General features: G+C 52.8%; 1 protein-coding gene across 3 annotated transcripts in view; it reads right to left on the bottom strand.

The window, feature by feature from the left end:
• ASTN2 (astrotactin 2) overlaps positions 1–22,445 on the bottom strand; it is a 362,574-nt gene that overhangs the window by 337,693 nt on the left and 2,436 nt on the right. The gene's annotated exons all lie outside the window — the stretch shown is intronic.

The following is a 22,445-nucleotide window of genomic DNA, read 5'->3' on the forward strand; positions in this document are numbered from 1 at the left end:
TATAATTACCTCATTTGCCTATTAAAAGGATACTGTGACAATATTTAAGTTAGAATGCTTTAGTTATTTGCTAAAAATTATGTGGTAGCAATCAAGTGAAAATTTAGGCTGTAATACAGCCATAGCAATATTACTAGTAATTTGTGTAACCAATAACAATTATTTTTAATGTATTAGCCAACATGTTTAAATATGTTTTTTATATACACATACATATATACACATATTGATGGGCAACATGGGCTCAGTTTCCCCCCCTCTGAAAACTGAGACCTTTGAAGCATCTTTCTTCGTTAGCACAGCACGAGATGTAACACTTCAGCAGGAGGCTATCTCCCAGATAGCCTGATCCACACCCTGCCAAATGGATGCAGAAGATAAAGTCTCCCATCAGCTGATGGCAACCTGTATGATCAAAGAAGAATTCACTGAGCCCTACAGGAAAGGAGACTGGGGGTGAGAGGATGGGGAAAACACAATTTTCCCTTCTCTACCAGCCCATCTCGGGATCAATAGCTCTTCTACCCTGAGATTACTGGGGAAAATGTCCTGGACTCTTTCTTACAAGGCTTCTGTAGCTCTGCTCCTAGGCTTTAACCTCTGTTTTTAATATACAGCCCACCCCATTGTGCAGGGTGCGAGGTTTCTTTTCTTCTAAACAATAAAAAAAGGAAATAGACCCATACATTTTTACTTGGCATTGCCCTCAGAAAATGGAAATCTGATTACTTATTCCTTGCAATCCCAAATCACCCCTACCAGGCCAGACACAGTGAATAAATCCTTGCTTCTAGAGATACCCTCTCCGTTATAAGTGCATGATGAGACCAGCATCCCATTGACCCGAGGACACCGGGAGCACAGGCTGCAACCCCTTTGGTCTGTGTCATTGCCCCCCAGCTGGCAAGCAATCCCAGGAGGGATTAGCACGAGAGCCCAGCGGGATGATGCATTTCCCCAGCTGAGAGCAGCCTTTGGGAGCACAGACACCAAAACTCAATTTCCTTCTCTCCTGTGGCATTTAACCTTGCAGAAAGGAGTGAGAGGATGGGAGGAGGGATGCAGGGGAGGACAGATGTTTCTATTCAAAGACATCCCTCCCGTGTCCTACCCTTCCTGAAAAGTCCGGGAAGAAGCTCGCTTTATTTGTAGGAAGCAGAAAAAAAGAGCAATATTACAGCCTGCTGTAGCCTTCCAGCAGTTGGAGTAGAGGAGAGAGCTGCCACGTGAGCAGCTCTTCCAGAAACCAGCTGTTCCCGAAGACGCAGGCAGGCAGGAGAGATCACAGCAATCACGCAGCACGACCCCCTGCCCAACAGCGGCCAGCTAATTTCATTTGGGGATTTGTGCTTCATTTTCAGGCTGAATTTATCTAATTGCAGCTTCCAGCTGCTGGGTACAGTTATGCCCAAGCCTGCAAGGTGGGGGGCTTTGCTCTGAATGGCCTTATTTTGCCAAATAGAGAGAGCTGGTCAACCAATGTTATTTTTCCTCAAGCTTTCGTGCCAGGGAAAGGCAACAGCCATGTGCCTCAAGAATGGGCTTCTTTTACCATACAAGAAAGAAAATAATAATTCCCGGCACAGCACTGGGCTGTGCCCCAGCCTCCCTCCTCCCTGCACACAGGAGGACTGACCTAAGACCACTATATGCAGAGAGCTGGCTCATCCACGGCTCTCCCTATCTTATGGGGGTCAGCATCTCCAGGAAAAAATGCCACTTCAAGTCAAACAAGGCATGAACTATCAGAAAAGCTACATCAGAGGCATACAGTGAGGTTTCTCAGAAGTTGTAGCTACTTAGCAAAACTTGTGCATCCTGGCTGCCAAGCTAATTTCAGTCCTTCAGATCTGAAAAGGCTTCTTAGCTCAGGTACAGAGCTGTACCAAACACCAATACAACTCCCACAATATCAGCCAAGCCCCAGATCCTTTTCCAAAAAGCTGTGCGAACAGTAAAACAGCTGCAGTATTATTTTTTATTATTATTATTTTATTTTTAAAAAGCAAACGACCATGGCTCAAGGATTGCAGAGCTAAATACTAAACTGCAGGAGAGCAGGAACTTCACTCAGAGCCTAATTAGGGGTCAGCCAATATAGCAGCCAGCAAAGTATAATCTGAACAGGTCGAGGCAACGCAACTTCCTTAAGAGATGGTGGAAAAGAGGCATGCTAAGCAACCTGGCAGTATTATCTGCAAAAGAAAGCCTTTAAAATAGATGAAGGTGATTTAGAGGGTCTAATTTCAGTGGATTTCCAGAGAGCTTATGATAAAAGTGCTTCATAAAAGATTAAGGAAAATAAATGGCTACCCAGTAAGGGGCACAGCCAGGCAGGGATTACAGCTGGCTAGGCAAAAGGAAACAAAGACAGTGCTTCCCAAATTGAAAAGAGGTTCATGGGGCCAACTGCGTTACAGAAACGCTGCAAGAAGCAGAGAGCAAGTAGCAGTTTGCAGAGGATCTTGGGGAGCTTCGGTTTGCTGCGGCTACGGGGGCCGAGCATCTCCGGCTGGATTCATTACGCACCGTGGGAGGTGGACGATGAAATCCTGTTTAGGCAAGTAAACAAACATGTTCTGCACACTGAACCACTCGCCAGAGGAAGGTGGATGTACTGAATAACCACACTGATCCTATATTTTAGTTGATTTCCCTCCGATGCTGCTGATAGAGGGGGCTCCAAAGGTGGACGACAAAGCCGCATCCCTGCGGCGGGATGCATCGAGAGTCCTGGCTGCCGCTGGACCAGGACAGAAGAGCAAGATGTGTCTCAGCTAGCAGAGAGATGGCAAAGGAGATCGAGAAGCCCGATCACGTCCCTGTTTCTGATAACAGATAAGCCGGCACAGTAGTACCCGCAGGGAGCAGGGCTGCCTCTCGGCGGCTCCAAATGCAGCGACTGCGCCGTCCCACAGCAGCCGAGGTGATGACGGTAGGGCTGCCCACATGCACGTGGGAAGGAAAAAGCTACTCGGGGAGCACCTGAAATTTAATTAACAATCATCTGCAACACCTCTCCAAAGAAAGGCATGAGGGTGCAGAAAGGCATAGACTTCATATTGTTTTCTGAATTCGGCAAAAGATGCGCTCACAGCCCGGCCAGTGCCAAGATCTTGCCCACCCAGACCCTTCATCTCCCTCTCCCATCTGGAGATCTGCCACACCAGCCCCTCTCACCACCCCAAGACCTGCCACCAGCCAACCCTCCCCTTCCCATGCCAGGAAAGCCCAGGACAGGTCTGAAATACAGCAATTCACAGCTTTTCAATGCCTCCCCGTCTACCTGCTGCCTCAGCAGAGAAATAGGGCTCATGCTGACTCCGAGGGCTGCTTTCCCCAGGAACTCCGCCTGCGAGCTGCCCACAAGGACACTGCACATGCACACGCTGCTTCTCCAAACTGAATAAGGGGACTCTGGCCACACACACACGTATTTGCCTGCAAGCACTCAGCTGCAAAGTTTATGGAGAACATCTGCTGGCAGGGTCATGTGCACGGCCCGTTTTGGAGGCAGCCCTGGAAGAGCCTCACAAATATTTGACATATAGACCATCTAAGGAACCTGAAGGTGCACAAGTTCATGGGACCTGATGAAATGCATCCGCGGGTCCTGAGGGAACTGGCGGATGAAGTGGCTAAGCCACTATCCATCATATTTGAGAAGTCGTGGCAGTCCAGTGAAGTTCCCACTGACTGGAAAAGGGGAAACATAAACCCCATTTTTAAAAAGGGAAAAAAGGAAGACCTGGGGAACTACAGGCCAGTCAGTCTGACCTCTGTGCCCAGCAACATCATGGAGCAAGTCCTCCTGGAAACTATGCTAAGACATGTGGGAAATAAGGAGGTGACTGGTGAGAGCCAACATGGCTTCACTAAGGGCAAACCATGCCTGACAGATTTGGTGGCCCTCTACAACGGGGTTACAGCGTTGGTGGATAAGGGAAGAGCAACTGACATCATCTGCCTGGACTTGTGCAAAGCATTTGACGCTATCCTGCATGACATCCTTGTCTCTAAATTCGAGACACATGGATTTGATGGATGGAGCACTCAGTGGATAAGGAATTGGCTGGATGGTCACACTCAAAGAGTTGTGGTCAATGGCTCAACAGAGTGGAGACCAGTGACAAGTGGCGTTCCTCAGGGGTGGGTATTGGGACTGGCACTGTTTAATATCTTTGTCAGTGACACGGACAGTGGGATTGAGCACACCCTCAGCAAGTTTGCCAACAACACCAAGCTGTGTGGTGCAGTCAACACACTGGAGGGAAGGGATGTCATCCAGAAGGACCTGGACAGGCTGGAGAGGTGGGCCCATGCGAACCTCTCTGAAAACGAAGTTCAACGAGGCCAAGTGCAAGGTCCTGCACGTGGGTTGGGGCAATCCCAAGCACAGGATTGAGAACAGCCCTGAGGAGAAGCACTTGGGGGTTTTAGTGGATGAAAAACTGAATATGAGCCAGCAATGTGTGCTTGCAGCCCAGAAAGCAAACTGTATCCTGGGCTGCACCAAAAGAAGCATGACCAGCAGGTCAAGGGTTCAGCTCTGGGTCCCCAACATAAGAAGGACATGGACCTGTTGGAGCAAGTCCAGAGGAGGGCCACAAAGATGATCAAAGGGCTGGAGCACCTCTCCTATGAAGACAGGCTGAGAGAGTTGGGGTTGCTCAGCCTGGAGAAGAGAAGGCTCCAGGGAGACCTTATAGCAGCCTTCCAGTACCTAAAGGGGGCCTGCAGGAAAGCTGGGGAGCAACTACTTTTTATCAGGGAGTGTCGTGATAGGATGAGGGTAATGGTTTTAAACTGAAAGAGGGTAGATTTAGATTAGGTATAAGGAAGAAGTTCTTTATGATGAGGGTGGTGAGGCACTGGCAGAGGTTACCCAGAGAGAAGTTGTGGATGCCCCATCCCTGGAAGTGTTCAAGACCAGGTTGATGGGGCTTTGAGCAACCTGGTCTAGTGGAAGGTGTCCCTGACATGGCAGGAGGGTTGGAACTAGGTGATCTTAAAGTCGCTTCCAACCCAGACCATTCTATGATTCTGTGATATATTTTTGGGAGGTGTTTGGAGGGGGCTGCCAGCTGATGCAAGCAAATTAAATTGAAGAGAAGCTGGTTCAGTGCTTTTCATTAACAGCCCTCCAAGGGAGGGGGGGAGAACTGTAATTCCCAAGTCTAAGGTTAAAAGAAAAAAAAAAATAACCAACAGGTTTCTTCATGTGAAGCTAAAACAGAGTAAATCAATCAAACTCTGCTCCCCCATGACAGGGGAGGACACATCATTGAACAACACTCATCTCTCCCTGTTGGTGATTTCTCATCTCACCCGTGCTAGGAAAGCCTTACCGAGCAGCGGCCCTGGGGCCCTGGCAGGCGATGCAGCCTCCCTGTCCCATCCCACAGGCTTCCAGGCATTGCAGAATACCCCGAGCGATGCACTTTGCTAACAACACCACGACAGACAAATCAGTCCTTGGGCAATTTAAGACCTTGCCATTTTTTTCAGGGACCCAGGAGGGTGCCACATTAGCAGCCTCTACACACCTAATGAGAAGCTGTTCAGCTAAAACTTCTGGAGAAATCCAGAGTCAGAAAGTGTCCAGCTTCCCAGGGATTTTTCAGTAGGGAGTACTAATGACATCAATCAGAAAACCAGTTGAGCTTCATACACCCGCTATCTTATGGCACTTCTTCGTCAGCATCTCTAGCAGCATCTAACAGTAGGAGCACGCTTCCAACAAATCCCAAGCAATGCACTTCATTCCTACACACAGAAAAACATCAGGGCTGAGATGCCTCATGCCTCAGCACAGCCATTCACCAAGGAGCGACCGTACACACGCTGACAGCCACCTGCACAACCCTCCTCCATGAGCCCTTCGGTCTGTACGGCACCAGGGACGTCTTGCTCAAACACCATGAAGCCAGAAGCAATGGTGAAGACCAGGCTATTTGACATTGAACTGGAGACTGAGCAGGTACAACGAGCAGTGCCACATCTCCATGTATAAAATGAGCGCCTCTAAAAGCACTTGCAAATAAATTCAAATAAATTCCCAGGTAACTGCCTCAAATTGGACAAACTGGTGCAGAGATGAGGAAATTTCACCCCATGCACTACCGTCGCGTCGATGCAGGTGCATCCCCAAGGCTCTGCGGCAGAGATGGTTCTAAAAAAAGCATAGAGGTTACATGGGACAAAAGTGTAGCATTTAGTCTGAGCGTGGACTTGAGAGTCTGCTTTATACCCCAGAAGCATCGCTGAGTACCAGCATGGAGCCCTGTGGTGGGGACTGGAAAGAGACAGTCACTTACTGGATCTAACTGGAAGAGGGAGAAAAAGTCAACGCTCCACAGGAGCATCCCAGCAGCGAGCGGGGTCACGCCGTGACGGCTGACGCCAGCACATCCCCAGCCCACGCTTCATCCTAACAAAGACACAAGTGACATTTGAAAGGGAACGTGCTTGACATCTCCCTGAATCCCCCTCTCAGCCAGAGCCAGCAAACTGTGCATCGGTCAAATTTACGCCTCCATGCATGTCCAGCATCTACTCTCTGCAAACACTGCTAGGGAAAGCCCCTTCAAATGGGATTTCTCCCCACTGGGGTTTTTTTCCTCTGGTACAAATCTATTTGAAAAGAAGATAAAGCATCTGCAGTTCGACTGAGGTTTTATTCAGAGAAAGCTCTGGCTCAGAAATAATTGCTGTTTGCTATAATTGGTGAGATGCAGGAAGGGACTAGATACAAGTAGAGTCTGGTGCAATTTTGGGAGATTTGTTACGCTTAGCTCACTTCTATCAATTTCAGTGGCTCAGACGCTTATGACCTGTTGCTCAGCTTATTGTGAAAATGGCTTTTATTTACTGCACTTCCATTAAAAGATGAAATCCATGCATAGGGCTCACAGGGCAGAAAATCACAGTTTACGTCTCAGCTTATCTCCCTTCAGCGGCCTCAGCTCATTTTTGCCCTGGCTCGCTCCCAGCTGCTATAAAAAAGTATTTCTGAGCACTGTTTCGAGTAGCCAAGGCCCCTTCCAGCCCACAGGGCAGGAGGCGCATTCAGATTTTAAGGGAGTGCTCAGTGCTGCAGCCACCGCGTCAGCCTGGGTGGGGAGGACGGAGGCACGGGGTGGATGGAGGCACGGGGAGGACGGAGGCACGGGGAGGACGGAGGCACGGGGAGGACGGAGGCACGGGGAGGACGGAGGCACGGGGAGGACGGAGGCACGGGGTGGATGGAGGCACGGGGAGGACGGAGGCACGGGGAGGACAGAGGCACGGGGAGGACGGAGGCACGGGGTGGATGGAGGCACGGGGAGGACGGAGGCACGGGGAGGCTCTCGGCTCCCAGGACACAGGACACCGCCGGTCCTTTTGCAGCAAACACAGACCCTGCTGTGCTTGCAACCACCCTCCAAGCCCCGGCCAGCGCTGCTCTGCTGCCAGGCTATCAGCTCCCACCACCTGCAACCTAAGGAGATGGACAAGCCAAGTGCGTGCCCCACGCCGTGCTCCTGGAAGGCAGGTTCCTGCTCTGCTGGATCTCTAGAGCTTCCCCTGATGCAGCTCCAAGCCCCCCCTCACTGCAGCGCAGGCATCACCGGTACAGAAGCAGGCTCAGCACCTCCTTCTGCACCAGTTCCCTTCCAGTACTGCCCGCAGACACCTGAGCACTTCTCCCCAGAGCTCTGGCAGGTAGCACACCCAGCCTGCGCATCAGCAAGAACAGAGCAAGCAGCGATGGGACGTAGGTGCCTCCTCCCCGTGCCGGCTCTCGCTTTGCATGGCAGACACCGCCAGCCATGCGAAATGATGTCAGGGAGCGAGGACGGGCGTGCAGGCAACCCAAGCCGTCCTGCCCTCGTGAGAGGCCATTTGAACACCAGACACGCCATCTCCAAGGGTTGCTGGAGATGGTCCCCAGCACCAGCGTGGAGTTGCTAAGGTTACCTCCTTGGCTGCCTAATTAGAGAAGCTGTCACTCTCTCGCAGAGATCAGGAGATGCGTGTGCACGTGGAGGAGAGGAGGTGAACTTTCAAACACGCAGATCATTTTTAGCATACTAAAGCAGAGAGAAAACCCCAAGTCCTAACAGGACAGGCTGTTACAGCCATCGGACTCGACAGCAGTATCCTGCTGTCCCACCGCCCAGCTGCTCGCTGAGCCGTGGGGAGAGCTGTCGGCTAGAGAAATGCATGGGGCAGCAGCTACCCCAGCTCGGAGAAGCAGCAGATCCTGGTCTGTCGAGTCCACTTACCACTCCTCCACCCACCCATTTCTTCCACTTCTGGCTTTGCGCTTCCACCGGTCTGGTCTCCTTCCGCCAGCCCTCTCTGCACCGTCAGCCTGCAGGCAGGGTAGCCGCAGGGTAAGTCTGTCCATCTCTCCCACAGGAATTTTACATGTCCACACAGGAATTTTACACCTCCACACAGGAATTTTACACCTCCACACAGGGAATTTTACACCACCTCGGTAATGCAAACAGGGAGGCCCTCCAGGCTCTTGCAAACAGTGGGTAAGGAAGAGGTATAGGAAGGTGTGCTCACTCGGTCAAGGTCATTTCATGAGTAAATAGCAATGCCAAGAAGAGAATACCAGAATGACTCAAAAGCCCTGTATTTTCCACCAGATGAATCTGCATGCTCATGTATGCTTCCTTTAACTGCAGTATGGTAACGATCATGGAGAGAAGCTCTTCCCCCTAACCTCCAACCCAGCTACGAGATTGCTTTTACCTCCTGAAACCTGTATGCCAAATCCCATATACAAGGCCAGGAACCAAGCTGGGAGCATGGAACAAGACACAACAAGAAACACACCACCTCGAAGAGGCTCAGTAGAGCCTCTCCTTTTGGGAAACACCCAAGCATGCACACACGTCCCATGTACAGCTGCCCTTTTGTGCAGCCAGCTCTGAGCACCCTCCTGCCCGCTTCCAAGAGTGGAGGACCCTCCTCTGTGATGTAGAGAAGGTAAGACCATCCCCATCCACAGTTAACACTCAGATTTGGGAGCGCTGGGCAGAGGGAGCCCAGGACTGTCCCATCCAGCACCATCCAGCGGCTGGCACCCTTGGGAGAAACCACAAGAACCATCCAGTCTCTGCGGCCAGCCCTTCGAGGAATGGGAGCAGCATTATTCCTGGATGGCAACGCTGCTGGGGTGTGACTTTGCTGGTTCAGAAAAGTTTAAGAGCAGCAGGATTAAAAAGCAGATGCAGCCAAAAATGCAAAGAGATCCCTGGAGCTCAAGCACTTGCCAAGTTTCTCCCTAACGCTTCAAGACACCCACTCATCCTCCCCAAGGGCTTGTCAGACTCACATGGCAAAAAATACACGCTCCACACCCACCCGAGCCCAAAAGAAAAGACCCTTAAATAAATCTGGAATCCAGGGCTGGCAGGAAGACAAAGTTGGGGGCGGAAGAGGAATTTTTGGTGTCTATTTTCTAACGAAGGCACTGCCTGACAGCTCTTCTGCAGCAGACCAGGGCTCGTGGCCCTGTAACTCGCACAGCCCCCTCAGACAGTGTAATAGATTGCTTTTAATTACAGGACAGGTGCTCAGAGGCCCCTGGGTATCTGAGAGCGCGCAATGGAAACTAGTGCTTAATGGGAATTTAAAAAAGCCATCACCACAAGCCGGTGCATTTAGACGGTCACAGAAAAGAAAATCCCCCGAAAAGGTGGTCGGCGAGTGATCAACGATGCTGTTTGCCATCCCGGCCAAGAGAAGCTGCAGGCAGCTGGCAAAGGGGAGGTGTGCTCAGCACAGCCTCATTACACACCCCGGACACCTTCTTGTATGCTACGTCTTGACGGGGTGCAAGAGGCTGCTCCGTGCCGGAGGCAACGAACAAGCAGCTGGGCTGGGCCAAGGGACCACCGCTTAAACTGGCAAGATGCAACACTGGGATGGGGGAGCCAGTCACTGGAAGAGGCTGTGACCGAGCCCAAGGTGCTGCAAGTCCCCAGACCCACCAGGCCGTTCCCTCTCCTGCTAACGGTGTTTCGTGGCCAGTCTGCACGCCCCAGCCCAGCCTCACCGGTGCCCATGGGCGAGCCGAAACGGCGTGAGCCAACGAGCCCCGGGGCACGGCCGAGGAGCAAGAGCAGAGCCGGTGCCAGAGATGGCCAGCTCCAGCCTCCCCCTTCACTCCTCATTGAGAGGGTGCTGTTTGGCTAACCCATTATGCAGATGCTTGCTAAACAGTTGTGAAAAATTCGTTTTCACAGACCAACTCCAACTGCAGCAAGCGCTGCTGGGGTCAGAAGTGGCGAGGGCATCGTGAGGGCAGCGAGGATGGGACCGGCACATCTCCATGCTTCATCTCCTCATCTCACACCCTTCTCCTGCTGCTCTCCTGATCCACCAGCTGCCTGGAGGAAAGCAAGCACCCAACAGGGCAGGAGGCACACACTGGTCCCTCCGCCGGGGCTGCGCGGAGCTCACCCTGCCCAGCACGTACCAGTAACACCACCAGGAACCACTCACTTCACCACACTGGACGCAGGGTCACCTGTGTGACAGCCAAAGCCAGCAGCACCTCAAAGTGCCTTCACTGATCTTCGGGGATGGTCGCATTTGATTCTGGCCAGGGAAAGTCTTGTCGAGAGCTGTCTTTCGTGCGAACTTCATTTTTCTTTTCTTTTTTTTTTTTTTTTAAATGTGTCAGTTTAAGGTTGTAAAAATACTTTCATCTTCAAAACAGTGTCACAACTCCCCTTCAGCATTTTCATAACAATGCTACGATTTTGGCTTCAAAACATCTTCCCAAACTTATTGTTCACACATACGCCGAACTTTAAAGCTCAGAACTGAGGGGCTGTGATGAAACTGGAACAAGCCGCTCTTTGAATAAAGACAAGTTTTCCTTTCATCTAGCGCTAATTAACAGAAGCATCCCTTCCTCTGCGCTGGCCCCTGGTCAGCACTCGGTGTGTCCGTGACACCTCAGAGAAAAACCTCCCTCTTCCCTCACCGCAGCCCGTCTGTGCGTGACACAACGCAGCATCCCCATCAAGAGGGACTTCCCAGAGAGGCCAATGGTACGGAGATGCAGGACGGAGATGCAGGAGCGCCTCAGGAGCTGCTGTGGGACCCTTTCAGCTCGCTCAGGATGCACAGACGCTTATCGCAGCTCCGTGCAACCAAGCATCCCACGGGAACGCAGGAGCGAACCTCCGTGGGATGTTCCAGGGACCTGCGCCCTGTTCCTCACCTTCTGCTGGCCACCGCAGCAGAGGCTGCTGGACACGGTGGGTCTCGGTGCCCACCACGAGACCATTCTCCTGGCCCAACCCTTCCCTCTAATTCAGTTCATGCCAGGAATAAGAATCTCCCTGGGCAGCTCCCTAACTGCTGCAAATATTTGCAGAGTTGGAAGAATGAGAGCATGGAGAAGACTGGGGAAACACTGCATGGCCAGTACCAGCCAAATTAAAGCTGCAGCTTGCTTCCCAGCCAGGTCCAGAGCACCTCTCCTCTCGCTCACGTCTCACCTGCCCTCCGGCTGCCACAGCCGAGGCGGGAAGCACCATTACAAATAACAGCTTTTCCTGAATCTAAATTCTTCCCCCACCCAACAACAGCAAAAGGAGAAGAATATTAACACCTGCTGGTTTGCCCTTAGGTGCCTTCAGAGCAGTTTTGTAGAGAGTCGATCAGAACAAGAAGTGATTAAAACCCACAGCCCCAGATCCACAGAAAACCCTTGCCTTTTGAGCCACAGCAAAAAATGTCACCTTCCTTCCCCGCCCAAACCCCCTCCGCTAGCAGGGATGGGGAGCTGCTGTCCCACACCAGCTCCCTGCAGAGAGAGGCTGTGGGACACAGGGCGACTTGGGACACCCTTCCTAGGGAGGGGACCACAGAGCTGCTTCAGCTGTGGGCCAGGTATCCACAGACAAATTTGCACTGTTCCTGCTGGAGAGAGGCTTTGGAGACCAAGGTCTACTAAAACATTGGGTGTACGTGACCTGGGGCACACCCCAAACTGGCAGAGAAGCCTGCCGAGCAGCGGGGAACGTGGTTTTGGGGAGGCAATGCACCTGGGAAATGCCCCAAGAGAAACACCAACGGGTTGCTCTGCAAAGGGAAGGCTCTCATGAGGCTCAAGTCTTCTTCAGCATCCCCTACAAACACCCCGTATCTCACCCCAGCACAGGCCCCGGGCTGCCATGCTGGCTCAGCTGGGAGGAGTGCTGCAAACAGGATTTTTTCCTCCTGTTTTGTATTTAAGTGGCCCATTGCAACACGCTGTAAAACCCTTCATCGACAAGGAGGGAAAAGGTTTTACAACAGTCTTTAAAGCGAGCCCAGGCAGCAGAGAAAACCTCCCCCGGCACACACAATTTGGGGCAGCACACGTGATTTCGGGCAGTCTACGTACTCCCAGGGAGCAGAAGCAGAGGCCGGCAGCATCCCCACACCTCCAGCTCACGGAGCTCGCATCCTGCCCAAATCCCAGCTCTCATCCCTGTTCCCACATGCCGCTGGGCCACAGCATGTTCAGAAACAGCTTGTCAGCTAAGTGGCAAAGGCGGCTGCTACAAAAGCAGAATAAAATTGAGTACAACGAGGAGCAGCGTGTCTGTCGTACAAACTGCTGCTCTGGCAAGACCCCCAAGCTGGCTACGAGCAGCCCCTACAGGCAGCATCCCCGACCTCCCTCCCAGCTGCCATGCCACCGGATAATGGATTTCCTCCTCCAACACAGCAGAAGCCAGGAACACAGTAAGGACAACTGTGCTGCTTGTCTGGGGAGAGCAAAGAACAGAAGAGGAGGAAGCAGCAGCGCTGGGATGTGATAAGATGTAAAGCAATGTAATGGAGTTTGTGTCTTCAAGCAGCTCCGGTTTCTTGAATTGCGTTAAAAGGCAAGGCTGTTGCTGTTTAATTAAATACACTTCTAGCCCCTCTGATCGCACTCAGAAAAATTAAAGCAAGAAACGTATGGCTGTTGATCTAGTACAAGGCATGCAACTGCAACAACTACAGTAAGAACGACCACAAACCTCTATTGCCTTTTTGAAATTCAGTCGGTATCGAAAGCTCTTAATGTCCAGGATCCACGAACTACGCTGGCAACACCACGTCCCTTTCCTGGTGGCCTGAGGAACCATCTCAGGGGGGTCCAGGGAAAGAGGCAGAGCTAAAGGAGGTGCAGGTGGCAACGCCTGCGCTCCTCGGGGATGAGCATGAGAAGGCTTGGAGCCTCCGGTGCAAGAGCAAATGGACGAAAAGGCTGGCATGCTTTCAAGGTGTCTCCGCTCCATCCCAGGGGCACCCACAGCAATTCCCATACTCAAATATGACAAAATAACCTCCCTCGCTGGTGTGTTTTCTCCTTAATCGAGGGCCTCAGGCTGGCAGGCACCTCAGCCCTATCAGCCCCACGCACCCTGGATCTCCTGCGCATCAGGATACGTTTAATGGGAATTTTAGGGCTGCTTTTGATTTTACAGTTTGTTTATAGCATACATTTGAGGAGCTATACAGGATGGGAAAATACATCCCATAAACAAACTGCTAAACAAAACAGGCTAAGTGTGTACCACTCCAAACAAAAATAGACTCGAGCTAACCTCCGCTTTTCAAGCATATGCCTCTGATGACAGCTTCGTTTAGTGCCCCTTATCCCACTTTCAGTTTTGATTTTTAGGCTCTGCCACCATCGACAGCAGCTTCAGATGCCTCTCACCGCCCCCACAGCTCCAGGTGAGCCAAGTACGGATGAAAATAAACCCAACTGGAGCTGGAGATCACCAAGGGTGACCGAGGCAGAGGGCTGCATCGCCCTTCCCTGCTCCCACCCTGCGGGCGGTGGGAGGCAGCAGCAGCCCAGATGTTGCCAAAGGCTGCAGGACGTGGACACGCCATCAGCTGGCTCAGGGACTGTCTCTGCGGGGACAGAAGGGGACATCGGGTGACAAAAAACTTGCACATCAAGTATCTCAGGCAGACATTTACAGCCTCCCTCCCATGAGCTGCCCCAGCAGCAGCCCCTGTACCCGTCAGCTGAACTCTGCCACCCTGCTTATGCCCAGAAGCAATTTCTCAAGCGCTCAAATTTTATTATCCCCCTTCTCGGGGCTGCATGGAGGGCACGTTCCCCTGCGAATGCTTTTTCTGCCAAGATCCAAAGCTGTCGAAGCTGCGCGAAAGTAATTCCCACCCACTCCTACTGCCCCAGGAAGAATATTTCTTTGCTGGTTTTGCATAACAAACAGCTACACGGTTTTCCTTTTTCTCCTGAGAAACTCAGGCTTAGAGGAAAACACCCGGTGCAGCACTAGTCCGAGATCAGACTTCATAAAGTTCCCTCTGCGAGGGGGAGCGGGGGGGGGACGACATGCTACTGCGGAGATTAGACTGCAGCCTTTACTGATAGCATTCAGTCACCCTGGCAGGCTGCAGCACACCGAGTTTGTAAAGCTCCTTGGGAATCCTTCAAGATGAAAGGTACAGTATGATACGGATGTATTATATCCATGGGCTTTGTTACAGCACACATTTCCTAGCACGGTTTTATTGCTGGAACACAAAGTTCAGCCGAAGCCCAGGGGCTCTTCAGGTGACGAATGCACCCCTACAGCCCTCCCTCTGCTCTGCAGGGGATGAAAAATGCTGAAGCCCCTGATGTGAACAGGGTAGATGGAGCAGCCAGCACCCTTCCAGCAACAGCAGACGAGGACCTGCCAGCACAGATAAGGCCAACATCATCGCTGCTGGATGTGCCCCCAGCCTGCAACATGTCTCACTCCCAAACATACCTGTTGGGTCTCCAAAATGTCACTGCTGTGATCGGCTCCTCTACAGCATCCCTCCTCTTCAGCCAGACCTACCGCTCAGCCTCCTGTCCCAAAGGCCATCCCCGGTAAGGGCCAGGAGGCTCCCGTGAGTTGAGCCTACCTTAATCAAGCGGTACCCAGTGCTGGCATCCCCTGGGAGACCCCGAGCTGCCCACCTCGAGCACCTCCTCCAGACAGAAGGCGATGGGGGACGTTTGCCACATTCAGCGGGTGGCCCTGGGGCTGGGGGATCCCGGGCCACAGCGGAGCCTGAACCAAGAAAAACCCCAGGCAGACGGAGGTAAACCCCAGCACACTGCTTGCTTTGGTTCAGGCTCTCTCCTGCAAACTCCTGTCTGTTCCTGGGCGGGAGGGAAGGAAACGGTTTCTACTTTTTTTGGAAGCCTAATTGATGCTTGAAATGCTAAAAATGAGTCTGTGGACAGAGCTTGACCATGGGCTGCCCAGTTTGGATGGCATGGAAGAGAGGGAGGGGAACGTGCATCCACCTTTTGGAACACCTTCCCAACACCTCGCTCCTCCTGGGCACCTCTCTCTGTCCAGATTTCCCAAGACATTAGAGGTGGAGGAACAAGGAGCATGATGCCAACAAGGCGGCTTTCAGAGAAGCCTGGGAGGAGTTCCCTGGGCACGTTACAGGGCAGAAAAAAAGAGTTTAATTACCCCTCTAATTTAAACAGATGAGGGGTACAAAGGACAAGAAGTGTGATGGGGGTAGAAGGAAAAGGGACATATCAGGATGTCCCAACAAGCCCCAAAGTTCTCCAGGGCCACCACCCATGCTGAACCCACCACGCAGGTGACTGCTCAGACCCAGCAAGCCAAGGTGAAGGGTTTTCCATCTCCCTCCACCCCCACAGAGCAGCCTGTGCAAGGCAGCGCTGAGTAACTGAGACTGAGGTGGGAACAACTGGCAGCATCTGCCGTGGGAGCCCCTTCACCCTGGGAAGCCCACCCGAGTGGGAAACTGCCCGAGAGAGCGGATCTCACTCTGGGTGCACGCTGCACGAGTAACTAATTAAGGCAGCAGAACCAACTTTTACCCCAGCTCCCGTCAGACCCCCAGGTGGCAAGAGCAATAGCAACACAGCAAGTTTGAGCAGAGGTAGAGGCTTTTCAGCCTCAGCACACAGACCTGGTGCTCCCTGGCCGGGGCAGACAAGCAGCCGGTCCTGGTCCTGGGCTGCAGAGAACATGCCCTGCTCCAGCCCTCCTCCCTGCTCCCGCACACAAATTGCCCCGCGTTTGCCATCACGGCATGCTGCTGACATGGGAGCGGTGCATCAAGAAGCTGATGTTACTGAGCAGCTGGCTAGAGGCAAAAAAAAAAAAAAAAAAAAAAAAATTCATATGCTGTTGCCAACTCCCATTTTCTGTCACTCGATCCCATATTTTAGGGATGCGCTGCGCTCCCTGGAACGCCAATCGCTTGAGAACCAGAAAGAGCAGCAAGGGAAGGATACGGGCTGTGATCGGCCTTGGGACAGACACAGCCGCAACTGCAGCAGCCGCAGGCACGCTCTGCGACGCCAGCTCACGTTAGGCGAGTGCCTCGTTAGGCGAGTGCCTCGGCAGCCAGCAGCCCTCCGGGCTGGCCGGGGAGCCCAGCTCACGCAGCAGAGCCAGGGCAAGGCTCCGGCCGCAGGTAAGGTCACCCCGCTGCCCCACAGAGAGATGTAAGGGAGGGGAAAAAGGAAAAAGAACCAAAGCCTCAAAGGTTATCAGCACAGCTGAGCTCTTGCGTGCGTGCTCGCGGCCGGCAGCAGGGCTGGGAGCAAACCTGGGGTCTCCAGACCCTGCAGCCCAGTTACGTGGTCCCGGGACCACGGGCTTTTGGGAGGGGGGGTTCACATCCCCGGTTAGTTTGTAGGGTCTTTGCGGCCAGGGCAGCATCCCTCCGTAAGCATCTCTCATCAGACCCGGAGAAAGAAAGGTACCAGGCACCAAAACAAGCTGCCTGTCCCCAAAGGCGAGCTGGAGCCAGGCGTTCCCTCTGCCACTCGAGGACGGGCAAGCGCCCAGGCCCGGGGAGCCACACTCCGCTCCCCCCGCTGCAGCTCGTTAGTGCAGCTGGCGATGCCGTTTCGGTCTCGTTCTCGTGCACTGGAAGAGCAGACGACGGTGCGTGCGAGGTGCCAGGCCCAGCGGGTCCCCTCTCCGGCGCGGCGGCTCTCCTCTCCCCGCGGAGAGATGCACAGCTAACCTTTACCAGCTCATCTCCGCGCGAGCCGCCGCGCAAGCTGGCTCTCGCCTCCCCTTCTTAACAGGATCACTCCCATGCATATGCCTGGGAGCAACACCATCAGCTCAGTAATCTTCCTAAATACAGCAGTTACCAGGTGACTGGGAAAAAATCTCTTTTACTGCTGATGCTGCTAATGGAAAATTTCTCCCCTTTCGCTGCTGCCTTCAAAGCCAGTCGCGGTTTCGTTCAGACTTTGTCTTGCACGGAGACGGGAGAGGTGGAAGCACAGAGGGAGGGGTGCAAGACTGGTGGGGAACAGATAATGAGAAACAGAGGGGAACTCGTACTTCTGTCTTCCTCTCCACCAGCCGCCTCTGCCCACAGGCAGAACCCTGGCTCCAAATCTTATCTGCCCCATCTTCTCGCAGGCTGTCGCAGCCCAACCTGCTCCTGCAAGGAATCCCTCCTTCCTCCCCGGACCGACCGCGGTGGGATAAGCACGCTGGATGCATTCAAGAGCAGTGCTTCTTGCACGGCATACGGGGAAGACGCCCAAAGGGATCGATGGGCCAAAACCATTTACTCTGTGATTATATTTTTTTTTTCCCCACCTGCCTCCTTCCCAGGAGACAACAGAAAGCCTCACCCAGCCAGAGCAGATGCAGGCAGCCAAGATCACTGCTCGTCCCCTCTGCATGCCATTCTGCTTCTTCAATACCATTAAGTGTCTCCATACTGTCTGGACACTGGAAACCTTAACCGCATTAGCTGAGACCCGAGCAGCAGCACAAGCATTCAATTCTTTTAAGTGGCACCATTTCTTAAGCTGGTTATGCACAAGAACCATCTCTGCTCGATGCCGTCACCCACCCCACAGGTGGTGACAAGGGCAGGACTGGGGAGCAGCAAGGGAAGACTGGCCGAGGCTCATCATTCCCCATTTCAGATGGTTGCAACCGGAGGAGGACACTCCCGACACGAGCTGTACTGTGGGCATCGCAGACAATGAAAGGCTTCAATTAAGGCACTTTATTTTCTTCGCTTCTCCTTTCAGTCTTTCCAACCCCAGTCTACCCCCACGCTCTACAAGGCATTTTGGTGTGATGGTAGGTGTTTCTCAAGCCACCTGCAACTGCTAACATATATGTCAAGGTAGCATAAGATCAATACCTCATCGTTTCCACAAGTGGCATCAATCTATTCTCCTCCTGTCCCAGCCAGTCCCACGCCTGAACTCCTGTTACAACAGGAAAGCCCAAGGGCTGAGCCCGGTTTCGCAGCCAGCCAACAGTGCACGTCAGCACCGTATCAGTGAGGCAGCACAAAGGCTTCTCCATCACACAGCCGGGGTTCACATTTTTAGGGCTTAGAAAGGAAAAGACAGCAAGTTTTGGAGGTAATGTCTGTCTGCGTGGTGGCACTTGGAGGTCACTCACCTCCCCAGCCCCTACAGAGAAATGCAAGCTCCCCACATAATTCTGAAGAAAAGCACATTTTCTTCTTCCAGCAGAAGAGCAATAAAGGTCTCTGGCACACCGACATCATGGAAAACCCACTGCCATCACATGGGAGGAAGGGGGGAGCAGAGGGGATCCCCAGCCGGCAGCTTCTCCCGCTGCTCCAGCCTGACAGTTCAGCTGCGGAAAACCGGCTCCTCTCTCTATAGTTAATCTTCTGTTGCCACTAGCTGGTCAACGCGGGTACTCTTGGAAAGCAGCAACTCCCCGAGTACAGCCTGCCGCCACTCAGTTACAGAGTCCAGTTTTAACTGGGATTTCTGTCCCAGAAAACACCCAAGACAGAGCAAAATCCCTGCAATTCCACCGCCCACCCCCCCGAGCTGGACAAGCCATGTTCAACCTTGCCTTTGGGGAGGAAAGCGGTCATCTGAGGACTGACCCATTTTCATGGGCATTTTGTGCCTACAGCCTTTCTGGGTGTTACAGAGCTCGCCTCTCCTGCAACCACAGCGGGCAGATCTCCAGCTCCGGACCCGCACCACCAGTACAAACCCACTCCGGGCCGGGCTCTCCTTCCCTCCCTTTCCAACTACAGAACCCAACCGCCTGGAAAGCTTCAGTAATCCCATAGCTTCATACAAGGAGGGGAGGAAATTGCTACCAGAAGGTTTTCCCTCTTTCCTATACCCTCCCCAGGCAGCCCTCACCACCGGGGACCTGGCCCAGACCCCACGGCCACGCACGGCTGTGGATGGGCATGAAGGGGAAGGGCAGCAGCCCCCGCTCTCAGGTCTACATTCCCCCCAGTCCCTACCCCAAGGAGCCCACCGGCACATCTCATCTTCACTGGACCACCTCCCTGAGGCTTTTTGGCTCCCTCCACTTGCCCGGTGGAAGATGTGACCCTTTACCTCTCGGACTACCTTTGGGCACAGCCAGAAAAAGCAATATAAACAAAAAAACCCCAAACCCCAAAACCTGATTAACCAAACTTCTGGCCAGATATGCAGTGCAGCAAGTCTAGCAGGAGGCAGTTCACAGAAGAGGGAGGTGTTGAAACCAAACTTTGCTCATCGGCTTCTCTCTGCAGAGACAACCCAACGTTTAGAAGCCATGCGCTGACAAGCAGGGTCTCACGCCGGGCACACTCTCTCTCCGCTACCCGCACGATGCTGCTCCAGCTCTCAGAGGCCAACTCAAAGCAGAGAATGGCAATTCCGAACAGCGGCATCAAAAAGCTTCAGTCGCAGCCGTGCTCCCCGGGTAACCCTCCAGCCTCTCCACCCCGCTCTGCAAAAACGGGAGTTGTTGACAAAACCAAGGGTGGCAAAACCCTGCTCAAGTGTTTTCAGAAAAAGCAGTAAATTCAAACAATTTGCAGGGAACTAAGTGCTTTCCCTTATTTCAATGCGTTCTTACCCTAAAGAGGGGAAGTTCAAGTTACAAGATGGCTTCAGGAAAAGTTAAGAAAGAAGATAGAAGAAGTGGCACTGAACTGCTGAGGAGATGGCAGAGCTGCACAGCTTCGAGAAGCAGAGGATAATCATCAGCCACGCACAGGGGCCATGGTGGGACACCGGTAATGTAGATGCACGAGCACCTTTTCTGACAACCACTGAAACAAAGCACCCTGTAGCACTGCAGACGCCTGTCAAACAGCATCCATTAGAGCCATTTATGAGAAGTGTGTAGTAAACTGTTCTTATGTAAGCCACTACCGGGTAAGAGCAGTGATGAAAATTTGTCTGCCTCTTTCCTTCTCTCTCCTCTATATATATCTGCTCACACATAGACAGAACTCATCTAAATTAGCTCGGAAGCTAACTGCTTCATTCCCTGAATTGCACTTAAAGCAGGCTACGCTGCTTGTGGAGCAGCTATTGTACAGAACACATGGCTGCTGACTAAATCAAGATACATACCTTAGAGAGACCTCATCGTACAAGAATAAAGTCAATGATAGGCTGCACCATTTGCCAGCGTAACACTAGAAGAATTAGAGGAGGGGGGGGGGGAAATACCGCAAAGCATCAGTTGTATCCAAGGTTAAGGAAAGGGCAGGATGCTTTTTCAGGAAAGGGGATGCACAGCAATACATAATGCACTGGTGGCAAAGTTACATTTGTCATTTCCTGCCACCACTGTGCTTCGCTGGGTAATTCTGTAGTAATGTAACTGGGGGGTAGGGGGAGAAACATCCTTCTTGTCTACAACGCAAGACAGAAAAAATAAACCGAGGTGTAGAAAATACAGAAACTGAGACACCCCGCTAAAGAAGGGACACGAAGCGAACTAGAGCGGCCGACGGGTGTTTCGGCGGCAGGTCCCCTGCTGCAATCCGGGAAGGATGCAACAAGGCAACAAAGTTTTCTACCTCTGTTGAGAGAGGACGAAACCCTTCCCTCCCGGCCGCCCCACCTGCTCGCAGGGTGTCTGCAGGCTGGGCCCGTGGCGGAGGGCTCCCGGCTGAGCCGATGCTGCTGGCGGAGCATCTTCGGGCTCCCGCACGCTCCCCGCGCGCCACTCGCGACCCGCCGCTCACGCGGGCGAGCGGCTGCTGCTGCTCCTGCTGCTGCATCCTACTCCTGCTGCCACTGCTGCTCCTGCTGCTGCATCCTGCTCCTGCTCCTGCTCCCGCTCCTCCTGCTGCTCCTGCTCCCGCTGCTGCTGCTGCTCCTGCTCCCGCTCCCTCTGCTGCTGCTCCTGCTGCTGCAAGCGCGCCGTGGGGCCAGGGGTCGGCTGCGTGGGGGTTTCCTAGTGCTGCTTTCTCCTTTCATCTCAGTCCTGCAGTGGCTCCTACGGACCAGGCTTCCCCGCAGGCAGGGATGCAACCCTGGAAGCTCTCGCTTTATGCACTTACACTTAAGTGAATAAAATCTCATACTGTCAGGGAACAGAAAAAGTTGCTTCCTCCCTAGAAGGAAGAACCCTTTAAAGAAAAGGGACACAGAGCACTGCATGTGCTTTGTACCAGCCACCGACTTAGAGCATCTGTCTCCTCAGCCTATTTTAACTTGGTCTGCCCTTAAAAAGAACCAGCAGAAGATGTGGTGCTTAGGGACACGGTTTAGCAGTGGACTTGGCAGTGTTAGGTTTAAGGTTGGACTCGACGATCTTAAAGGTCTTTTCCAACAACCATTTCTAAACGATTCTACGATTCTAAGTTTCACACTGCTGCAGACAAGGCTCTGGCACCTGCCAGCCTTCAGCTACAGATCCCCTGCCCTGCTTTAACGCAAAGGAGTGCCGAGAGGCACAGGAACCACTCCAGCATCGGGAGACTTACCAAGCTGGGAGTTGCTGAACAGGCCCAGGACTACAGACTGCCTACTTAAACACAGCACTTAAACAAACTCATGGCCACCAAGCAAGGCAATGTTTTATTTCGTGCTTCCTGGCCTGGAAAGACTTTATAGCCCTGCAGAACGGGGTGGTCTGTAGTATCAGCACCAGAACTCAGCTCTGCCTGCTTTATGCTTTGTTCTTTTTTTTTTTTTTTCTTTCAAAAATCCCTCCAGGATGCCAGTCAGGGTGGCTGTCCTCAGGTGTGTGCTTTAGAAGGTCTTCCTACTCCATCCTTACCCCCACGAGGCCAGAAAGTGGTCTTTGTAGCAGCGAGAGCCTGCACTCAAAGACATTTAGGAGCCATCAACACATGTGCAACCGGCAGGACATCAGCTTTTACGTGTCCTCCTGAGCTCAGGCCCAGACAGCCACGAAACACGTTCAGCAACATGCACAAATACATATAAGCATCAGAAATCAGCTAGCGATAAGGGCTACCAAAGATTTTGGCAAAGAGAAGCCACTGTTTAAAGCAATCCCTGCCCCCAAGTCACTCCAAAGCCATTCGACTGACCTCCCACACGCAACGTGATTTTCACCTCCAAGAGCCCATTACAAGGCAGCGGCAGCTCTTGGGTTCCCAACCAGTGATGAACTTAGAAAAGGATGCGGGGGGGGGGGGGGGGGGGA

The sequence above is a fragment of the Aquila chrysaetos genome, chromosome 24, assembly GCF_900496995.4.
Source record: "Aquila chrysaetos chrysaetos chromosome 24, bAquChr1.4, whole genome shotgun sequence".
NCBI classification, from domain to species: domain Eukaryota; kingdom Metazoa; phylum Chordata; class Aves; order Accipitriformes; family Accipitridae; genus Aquila; species Aquila chrysaetos.